Consider the following 11,226-nt stretch of genomic DNA (forward strand, 5'->3'; position numbering starts at 1 on the left):
GAACAGGGCCAGGCCCACCTCTCTCCTAGGCGGTCTCAACCTGCCCTGTCGCTCCGCCACAAAGATCCACACAGAGGGCCGTCGGGACAAAGGTCCTTTCAGCCCCCAATCCGTGAATCACTCGCGGGTACTCTTCGAGCTGACCCGACTTTAGTCACCATCTGTATAGTATGTATGTATGTATAGTATATACCCGTGATCACCTCCCGAGTGATCACGGCCCAATAGTATAGCAAGGCAGACTGACAAGAATGTAGGGCCAATGATGATAAACTAGCATCCTATACTAAGCATTTAGGACTGCAGGTAAGGTATCAACAGATGTAGCAACAATGTCAGGCTATGCATCAGAATAGGATCAACGGAAAGCAGTAACAGGCTACACTACTCTAATGCAAGCAGTATAGAGAAGAGTAGGCGATATCTGGTGATCAAAGGGGGGGCTTGCCTGGTTGCTCAGACAAGAAGGAGGGGTCGTCGGTGACGTAGTCGTCCACAGGGGCATCAGCATCGTCACGGGGGCTACCGGAGAGAAGAGGGGGGAGAAACAGTAAATACATAGCAAGCAAGTGCATAACAGGTCAACAAGCAGAGCTAGACGTGTTCTAACGCGGTATGAGGTGATACCGGTGAAGGGGGGAAACATCCGGGAAAGTACCCCCAGTGTTTCGTGTTTTCGGACAGATGAACCGGAGGTGAAATGTTGCAGGTTCTCTATGCTAGGGACGCGTGGCGGACGAACGGGCTGCGTATCCGGATTCGTCCCGTCGTTCTGAGCAACTTTCATGTACAAAGTTTTTCCATCCGAGCTACGGTTTTATTTTATATTAATTTTAAAAGATTTAAATCATTTTTAGGATTTATTTATTTAATTTAATCAACATTATCCAGAATAGTGTCTGCTGACGTCAGCATGACATCAGCAGTCAACAGAGGTGTTGACTGGGTCGCTGACGTGTGGGACCCACTGGTCATTGACTGTTTAGCCTAATCATTGTTTAACTAATCTAACTACTGTTTAATTAAATTAATTAGTTAGTTAGGTTAATCTAAATATGATTAATTAACTTAATTATTTCCTTAATTAAATAATTAATTTAATTATTATTATTATTTTTATTATTTTTATTATTAATTCTCTCTTTTTTAAAACGTTTTGTGCGGGGCCCCCATGTCAATGGCTCAGCGAGAGCCTTAGCGGGCGTTCGGGTAACGGGCACCGGCGTCGCTCGTGCGAAGACCGAGACCGACCCGGGGTGGGGGCAAGGCAAGGCCGTGGCCTCTCGAGGGCGCCGGCGCACTGCAGTAGGGGCCGGTGCGGGTGCGGCGGTGGCTGGGACAAGCGCGGCCCGGCGAGGTGCTTCGCGCGGCAAGGAACGGGGACGGATCGCGGCGACCGCGGCGCGGTCGGCCGGATCGATGGCGATGAGCAGCGGGGCAGAGGGAGTGGCCGGCGGCAGTGCCAGCGGTGGGGAAAGGGGTGCGGCCCGGCGGACGCAGCGGCAGGGGCGCAAGAGGAGCGCGGGCAGTGGCGAGGCGGGCGGCCCTGAGCAGCGCGCAGCAGGCGCAGGCGGCAGCGCTAGCAGGGAGCGGGGCGGGGCGGCGCGGTAGTGGGCCTCGATGGCCGGGGACAGAGAGCCAGGGGAGAGAGGGAGGGAGGCCGAAGCTCACGGCGGGGCATAGGGTCTCGGCAGTGGGGTCGAGGTGGTCCGGTGACGATGGCGCCGGCGAGGAGGAAGGCGATGGTGGCGTCGGGGGTTGAGGCGGCGAGGTCCAGGCGGCGGCGCGGGCTTCGGACGACGACGAGCGATGGGGCGCGGCGTCGGGGTCGAGGCGATGGGGAAGTGGGGCGCTGGCGTCGCGGGAGGGGGGCAGTTCGTCCCTGATCCAGATCGGATCGGGAGGCGAGAGGAGGGGGGAAGAGCGACTAGGGGGAGGGGGCGAGTGGGGGAGTGGGTGACGGGGTGGGGTTAGGGTTTGGGTTGTGGGGGATATGGGGAATGGGGGTGGCCGGCTGGGCCTTTGCCCAGTTGGGCCGGTTGGGGGGGCCTGGCCGGCTGGGCCGTCTGGCCCAGTGGGGGGGTGGCCTTCTCTCCTTTTCTTTTTCTTTTTATCTTGTTTTAGTTTTCTGTTTTCCTTTTATTTATTTTCTTTTATTATCTCTTTCCAGTTTAATTCATTTAAAAGTATTTAGGCATTTTATAAAAAAAGGTGTTTACTACGCCATAATTACCGATGCAATATTAGACATGGCCCGAACATTTTATTTTAATATTTGAAAATTTTTGACGTTTGACTTATTTAGAATTTAAATTTGAAACGACTTTGAATTAACCCGAGATTAATTACAGTGACAGAGGTGACGTGTCACCATTAACGTGAGATCACTGTAGCATGATTATCCGGGCGTCACAGTGGAGCTGCAGCAAGCGACTAGCATATATGGTGGCCAACATACGCAAATGAGAGCGAGAAGAGAAGGCAAAAGCACGGTTGAACAACTATGATCAAGAAGTGATCCTAGAGCAACCTACATCAAGCATAACTCCAACACCGTGTTCACTTCCCGGACTCCGCCGGAAAGAGACCATCACGGTTACACACGCGGTTGATGCATTTTAATTAAGGTCAACTTCAGGTTTTCTACAACCGGACATTAACAAATTCCCATCTGCCCATAACCGCGGGCACGGCTTTCGAAAGTTCAAATCCCTGCAGGGGTGTCCCAACTTAGCCCATCACAAGCTCTCACGGTCAATGAAGGATATTCCTTCTAGCGGGAAGACCCGATCAGACTTAGAATCCCGGTTACAAGACATCCTCGACAATGGTAAAACAAGTCCAGCAAGACCACCCGCTGTGCCGACAATCCTGATAGGAGCTGCACATATCTCGTTCTCAGGGCACACCGGATAAGCTAAGCGTACGGGAGCCAACGTAACCCAAGTTGCCAAGGGACGGCCCCGCACGGTGCTCTGGGTTGGACCAACACTTAGACAAGCACTGGCCCAGGGGTTTTAATAAAGATGACCCTTGGGTTGGCCGACCCAAGGGAAAGAAAAGTCTAGGTGGCAAATGGTAAAACCAATGTTGGGCCTTGCTGGAGGAGTTTTATTCAAAGCGAAGTGTCAAGGGGTTCCCATTATAACCAAACCGCATAAGGAACGCAAAATCCGGGAACATAACACCGATATGACGGAAACTAGAGTGGCAAGAGTGGAACAAAACACCAGGCATAAGGCCGAGCCTTCCACCCTTTACCAAGTATATAGATGCATTAATTAAATAAGATATATTGTGATATCCCAACAAGTAAACATGTTCCAACAAGGAACAACATCTCCATGTTCCAACAAGGAACAAACTTCAATCTTCACCTGCAACTAACAACGCTATAAGAGGGGCTGAGCAAAGCGGTAACATAGCCAAACAACGGTTTGCTAGGATAAGGTGGGTTAGAGGCTTAGTTTAACAATATGGGAGGCATGATAAGCAAGTGGTAGGTATCACAGCATAGGCATAGCAAAAGAGCGAGCAACTAGCAAGCAAAGATAGAAGTGATTTCGAGGGTATGGTCAACTTGCCTGAAATCCCGCAAGGAAGAAGAATGAGTCCATGAAGAAGACAAACGGACGAAGTCGAACGGATCCTCACAAATGCGACGTTATCGGAACCAACCTGAAGAAGCAACACTGGAAAGGAGCAAAGAACATAGTAAAAAAACCACCACATAACATGGCATGATGCACAACCAAGTATGATGCATGTCCGGTTTAATGAAGCATGGCATGGCAAAGTGCAACAAACAACACTACAAATTAAGTGGAGCTCAATATGCAACGAGTTGCGTATTGCCGGACACCACATTTGGTTATTTAGTTCAATCTCGTTTATGTACCCAACAATATTAAATGTTCTTAGCATGGCACAAGGTGAAGCAAAGTAAAACTACCTATCTAGTCAAGTTTAAATGAGGCCGGAAGCAACGAACAACAAATCCGGTAAAGCCCCATATGCATATATTAGGGTTTGGTACTGATCTGCCCTAAACACAATTTTAGGGTTGTTAAACATGCAAAGTAAAGCCACCATGTTAAACTAGGCATAATTCTACCCCAATTACATATAAAGATTATTTAAAATACGAGTTACGGTTATTTAGTTATGAATTAAAGCATTTTAGCACGGCATAGGAGCAAATTTAATCAAACATCATTATAAACATTTCAAACATAGATGAAAGTTGCATATTATTAAACTAGACAAAATTCTGGACACTTTACATATAAAGTTTGTTTTAATCCGATGCATCGTTTGTGAGTAATTATATGTATGAAGCTAGGGGGTTTTCTGTAAAACTGGTTTACACTGGATAATTAGGAAAAACCCAGGCGCTGGAAAAAACATCGCGGGCCGAAACTGGAATAGGAACACGGGCGCGGAATAGTATGTTGCGCCCCGTGCGATGGATAGGTGGGGGCAGCTCACCAGAGGCCACACAGGCCGGATGCGGGCTGTGGCCCAAGCGACAGCTGCAGGAGATAGGGGCAGGTCAGCCTGGCGGAGCGCTGGGCCTGGCGTGGGGAGGTAGGCTGGGCCTTGGGCCTGATGGTGGAGGGAGGCCAGCAGGGGGCGATGCTGGGCCGGGAGGCCTAGCGCTGGGCCTGGGATCGAGACGAGGCCGGCTGGAGTGTCTCGATGAGAAGTCAACGCAGGGGCGCGGCTCCATCGTCCTCCTCTCGAACGTAGGCAGCGCAGGACTTGGGGACGATGCTCCGGCGACGGGCGGTGCTGGCCTTGGAGATCTGGCACAGGAGGTCACACACGCGAGGCAGGGGTCGGAGACGAAGCGAGGGAGGCGGCGCTGCGGGACTTGAGGCGCGATGTCGACCTGCAACTCGATGCAGAAGAAGCGGCGCTGGAACTTGGCGTGGGGTGGGGTCGTCCGACCGACAGGGGAAACAAACGGCAACAGCAAGTGAGGCCGGCGACAGCATCGGTGGTCGGGGACGGAGCCTAGCCGACGGAATCCGGCAGGAACGGTCAAGGGCAGCGGAGGCCCACCTGATCTAATGGTTTTCAAGGTTCCCAGCAGCAGTGCTCCATCGGGCGTCCATGGCGAACCTACGACGGGTCAGAGAGGGGAGGTGAGAGAGAGAAGAACAGGAAGATGGAATGGGAGGCAGGGAAGAGAGGGGTGGCACGGGCCTGCTGGAGGAGGTCGCCGGTGACGCGGCTGGTCGCGAGGACGGCGAGGGGTTCGTGCCTGAACGTAGGTGAGCTCGGGAGTGCTCCAGAAGGTGGATCGAGCAGAGGAAGCAAGGCCTCGGTCTCGAGGGGAGAGGAGGCCGTGGGATTGGTCGGGCACGGAAACGGAGGCGATGGTGGTTGGCTACAGTTGGATTGGGCAGCGTGGATCCCTAAGAAGATAGTGGCGGCGGTGGACACGGAATGGGTGGGACAAGATCCCTAATTTCTAGGGCTGCCCACTATTTATATTGCAAAGGGATTAGGGTAGAGGCTATCTCATCCCTCCGATCGCAATCGTACGATCGCGAAAAAATATATTAGGAAGTCCAATTAACAAAACGGAGATGTTTTGTAGACGTTTGGGGATGATCCGGACACAACGGTAGTGACAGTCCGGGTCGGGTCCGGGACAGCTTTCTGGCGCGCGCGCGAGGAGGGCCGCGGGCATAACCGAGAGAGCCTAGGTTAGGTCTGGCGGTAGGTAATGGACTGTGCAGAAGGTCTCAGGCTGAGAGAAGAGAAGAGAGGCCCGGCGATTGTTTCCGAAGACCGAAAACGTCCGACGTTAGACCAGCTATATTTCCGCTATAGTTAACCATTGGGGCGTCAAACGAACTCCGAATGCGATGAAACTTGGCAGGCGGCCTACTGACAACAAAACAACACCGCGCGCCAACTTTCAACCCATTCCGAGAACATTTTTCGGCCACTTATAAAATAATATTTCAGACGTGCCGCGGGCGCGTGCAAGTGTGTGTGGGCTCAGAACTGACAACGGATGGCACTGGGGGAACCCGGACGGATGCAGGTTTTGAAAACATGATGATGCAATGCACATGATGACATGGCAAGATGCAACACGCAAGCAAATGACAAGGCAACAACAACGAAACACCGGAAGACACCTGGCGCAACGGTCTCGGGGCGTTACAAATATAGATCTGATTGCGTGGGTTCTTCTTTACCCGATTAATTACGAGCTTCTCGATCCCTTAGAAAAATCCCTCCAAGAACTCAACACCACCGTGCGCGGGCGCCATGGTGGGCGCCAACTTTCGTGGAATTGTCACGACAGATGTACGAGTGTGAGGACTTAGTCGTGAGGCCAACGCATCTATGTGGTAGCTTGAGAGGGGTTGAGTGGGACGAGAGACGTGAGGTTTTACCCAGGTTCGGCCCCTCACAGTGGAGGTAAAAGCCTATATCCTACTTCATTGATATTGATGATGATGATCACAATTACACGGGTGCTCTAACTCGAGAGCTATAGACTTGTTTGTCTAACCCTAATATGTCTAACTTGGGGAACTTGTCCCTCTTGGGGAGCCCTGCCCCTCCTTATATATGTTGAAGGGGCGGCTTAAATGACTAGTCCTATTAGTATTAGGACTACTCTATTACCAGTGGAGTCTTAGTCTTGCTTCCTTTGTAAGGGAATATTCCTTATGCTTTCCACTTAAACCGGACCACCATCATACGAACCGACGTACTAGGCCTTGGGCCTTGTCGTTCGTCTGACCCGCCCGCCGGGTTATTAATGAGTCGCCAAGATCGGGCGGGTTACCCGTGAGTCGCCAAGCTCCGGGCGGGTCACCAGTGAGTCGCCCGATCCATCCGGGTCATACATCCAGCCGGGTTATACCGCGGGGTATATCACTGACACTAGGCAATTCTTTTTCATGAAGATTTCTACTAAACTTGGAAAAATTAAACTCATGGGACTCATTACCAAAACTAACACTGACAGTTTGTTTCTCACAATCTATTATAGCATTAACGGTGTTCAAGAAAGGTCTACCAAAGATAATGGGACAAAAGTCATCTTGTGGGGAACCAAGAACAAGAAAATCAGTAGGGTATTTTATTTTACAAGACTTCAACATCTCTAACAATCCCAATTGGTGATATAGTGTCTCTATTACCAAGTTTAATAGTAACATCTATTTCTTCTATCTCTGCGGGTGCTATGTCATTCATAATTTCTTGATATAAGGTATAAGGAATAGCACTCACACTAGCACCTATGTCACATTAACCATGATAACAGTGATCTCCTGTTTTAACTGAGATGACAGGCATGCCAACAACAGGTCTATGTTTATCTTTTTTATCAGGTTTGGCAATTCTAGCAGCTTCTTCACAGAAGTAAATAACATGCCCACCCATATCTTCTTCCAAGAGATCTTTAACCATAGCAATACTAGGTTCTACTTTAATTTGTTCATCAGGTCTAGGTGTTCTAATATAGCTTTTGTTAACCACAGTTGAAACTTTAGCATGTTCCTTTATCCTAAGAGGGAAAGGTGGTTTCTCAATATAAGCAGAAGGAACAACTGGATCGACATTATAAAGTATAGTTTCTTCTTTAACTGGTACCGGTTCTTTAGTTTCTTCTTTAATAGGTGGGTGATATTTAAACCACTTCTCTTTAGGGAGATCAACATGAGTAGCAAATGATTCACAAAAGGAGGCTATTATCTCAGAGTCAAGTCCATATTTAGTGCTAACTTTTGAAAAGCATCGGTATCCATAAAAGATTTAATAGGATCATACTTAAGTTTAATACCTGAATCTTTACCTTTGTCGAGTTCCCAATCTTCAGAGTTGCATTTAATTCTTTCCAAAAGATCCCATTGGAATTCAATAGTCTTCTTCATAAAAGAACCAACACAAGAAGTATCAAGCAAGGTTTGATCATTACGAGAAAGCCGACCATAAAAAATCTGGATAATAATTTCTCCTGAGGTGGTAAATATTTAGCAACAATGTAATTAGCATAGTCAGCATACCAAGGAGTACTATGAGAAACATTTATTGCAGCTAACTGCTCATCAGGAAAACTATCATCAATAGGTAGTGGGTCATCAAGCACATTTTCAAGCCTAGATAAATTATCAGCTACTGGGTTCTCAGCTCCTTTTCTATCAATGATATGCAAATCAAATTCTTGTAATAAGAGAGCCGATCGAATAAGTCTAGGTTTAGCATCTTTCTTTTCCATAAGATATTTAATAGCAGCATGGTCTGTGTGAACAATTACTTTCGAATCAACAATATAAGGTCTAAACTTATCACAAGCAAACACCACTGCTAAGAATTCTTTTTCGGTAGTAGCATAATTTCTTTGAGCACTCTCTAGAATTTTACTAGCATAAGGAATTACATTAAGTTTTTATCAACTCTTTGTCCTAGAACAGCACCAACAGCATAATCACTAGCATCACATATAATTTCAAAAGGCAAGTTCCAATTAGGTGGTTGAATAATAGGTGCAAAAATTAAGGCTTTCGTGAGTGTTTCAAAGGCTTCTAAACAATCATAATCAAAAACAAAAGGAATATCCTTTTGCAAAAGATTCGTAAGAGGCCTATAAATTTTAGAAAAGTCTTTGATAAATCTCCTATAGAAACCAGCATGACCTAAGAAACTATGAATACCTTTTATATCTTTAGGACATGGCATTTTCTCAATTGCATCAACCTTAGCTTTGTCCACTTCAATACCTCTTTCAGAAATTTTATGACCCAAGACAATGCCTTCATTAATCATAAAGAGGCACTTCTCCCAATTCAAGACAATATTTGTTTGTTCACATCTCTGCAAAACTCAATCAAGATTGCTTAAACAACCATCAAAAGACTTCCCATAAACAGAAAAATTATCCATGAAAAACTCAACAATCTTTTCACAAAAGTTAGAGAATATAGCAGTCATACATCTTTGAAAGGTGGTAGGTGCATTACATAAACTGAAAGGCATACGTCTATAAGCATAGGTTCCAAAGGGACAAGTAAAAGTGGTCTTTTCTGTTGGGGAACGTAGTAATTTCAATTTTTTTCCTACGCACACGCAAGATCATGGTGATGCATAGCAATGAGAGGGGAGAGTGTTGTCTACGTACCCTCGTAGACCGGAAGCAGAAGCGTTAGCACAACGCGGTTGATGTAGTCGTATGTCTTCACGATCCGACCAATCAAGTACCGAACGCACGGCACCTCCGAGTTCTGCACACGTTCAACTCGATGACGTCCCTCGAACTCTGATCCAGCCGAGTGTTGAGGGAGAGATTCGTCAGCACGACGGCGTGGTGATGATGATGATGTTCTACCAACGCAGGGCTTCGCCTAAGCACCGCTGCGATATGATCGAGGTGGATTATGGTGGAGGGGGACACTGCAAACGGCTAAGAGATCAAGAGATCAATTGTTGTGTCTATGGGGTGCCCCCTGGCCATGTATATAAAGGAGTGGAGGAGGGGAGGGGCCGTCCCTCTCTATGGCGCGCCCTAGGGGAGTCCTACTCCCACCAGGAGTAGGATTCCCCTTTTCCTAGTAGAACTAGGATCCCTTCCAAGTAGTAGGAGTAGGAGAGAAGGAAAGGGAAGGGAAAAGGAGAAGAAAGGAAGGGGGCGCCCCCCTCCCTAGTCCAATTCGGACCAGCCCATGGGGAGGGGTGCGGCCACCATTTGAGGCCTTTCTCTCCTTTCCCGTATGGCCCATTAAGGCCCAATACGAATTCCCGTAACTCCTCGGTACTCCCGAAAATACCCGAATCACTCGGAACCTTTCCGATGTCCGAATATAGTCGTCCAATATATAGATCTTTACGTCTCGACCATTTAGAGACTCCTCGTTATGTCCCCGATCTCATCCGGGACTCCGAACTTGTAACACCCTCGATGCGGCTATAGCTCCCAAGTGTCGAGGCACGACTTAGAGACATAACCGCATTGAAAGCAATGTCGCAAGTCAGGCAATCATTACAACATCCCATGTAATATATAATAAAAGGGGGAGATACATAGTTGGCTTACAGTCGCCACATCACATCAAAGTACATAAATAACATCCATCATACAAACACTCATGGCCCGACTACGGCGCCAAAATAGAAGAAAACCCAACATGCGACAAGGCCCTGAATCGAATCCCAACTAGGCACCACTACTGATCATCAGGAAAAGACACGTAGTAACACTGAGAGTCCTCGTCGAACTCCCACTTGAGCTCGTACTCGTCACCTGGAGCGGAATCACCTGGACCTGCATCTGGAGTTATAGTATCTGTGAGCCACGGGGACTCAGCAATCTCGCACCCTCGCGATCAAGACTATTTAAGCTTATAGGTATGGCAAGGTTAAATATGAGTGGAGCTGCAGCAAGCGACTAGCAAGTATGGTGGCTATCTTATTCGCAAAAGAGAGCGAGAAGAGGAGGCAAAGCACGGTCGAGAAGCTAGAGAACAACCTGCACAAACATTACTCCAACACCGTGTCCACTTCTCGGACTCCGCCGAGAAGAGGCCATCACGGTAACACACTCAGTTGATTCATTTTAATTAATTAAGGTTCAAGTTATCTACAACTGGACATTAACAAATTCCCATCTGCCCATAACTGCGGGCATAGCTTTCGAAAGTTCAATCCCTGCAGGGGAGTCCCAACTTAGCCCATGACAAGCTCTCACGGTCAACAAAGGAATAGACCTCCACCCGAGACACATCGATCAGACTCGGTATCCCGGTACAACAAGACATTTCGACAAGTTAAAACAAGACCAGCAACACCGCCCGAATGTGCCGACAAATCCTGATAGGAGCTGCACATATCTCTTTCTCAGGGCACACTCAGATTGTCTAAACTTCCGGTAGGCCAGTCCAGAGTTGCCCCTGGTAGCCACCGGCGGCTGACGGTTTGGACCAACACTCAGAGGAGCACTGGCCCCGGGGGGTTAAAATAAGATGACCCTTGAGTCTGCAGAACCCAAGGGAAAGAAAAAGGCTAGGTGACAAATGGTAAAACCAAGGTTGGGCATTGCTGGACAAGCTTTAATCAAGGCGAAATATCAAGGGGTTCCCATTATAACCCAACCGCGTAAGGAACGCAAAATCCGGGAACATAACACCGATATGACGGAAACTAGGGCGGCAAGAGTGGAACAAAACACTAGGCGAGAGGCCGAGCCTTCCACCCTTTACC

Source organism: Triticum aestivum, chromosome 1A (genome assembly GCF_018294505.1).
Source record: "Triticum aestivum cultivar Chinese Spring chromosome 1A, IWGSC CS RefSeq v2.1, whole genome shotgun sequence".
Lineage (NCBI taxonomy): Eukaryota > Viridiplantae > Streptophyta > Magnoliopsida > Poales > Poaceae > Triticum > Triticum aestivum.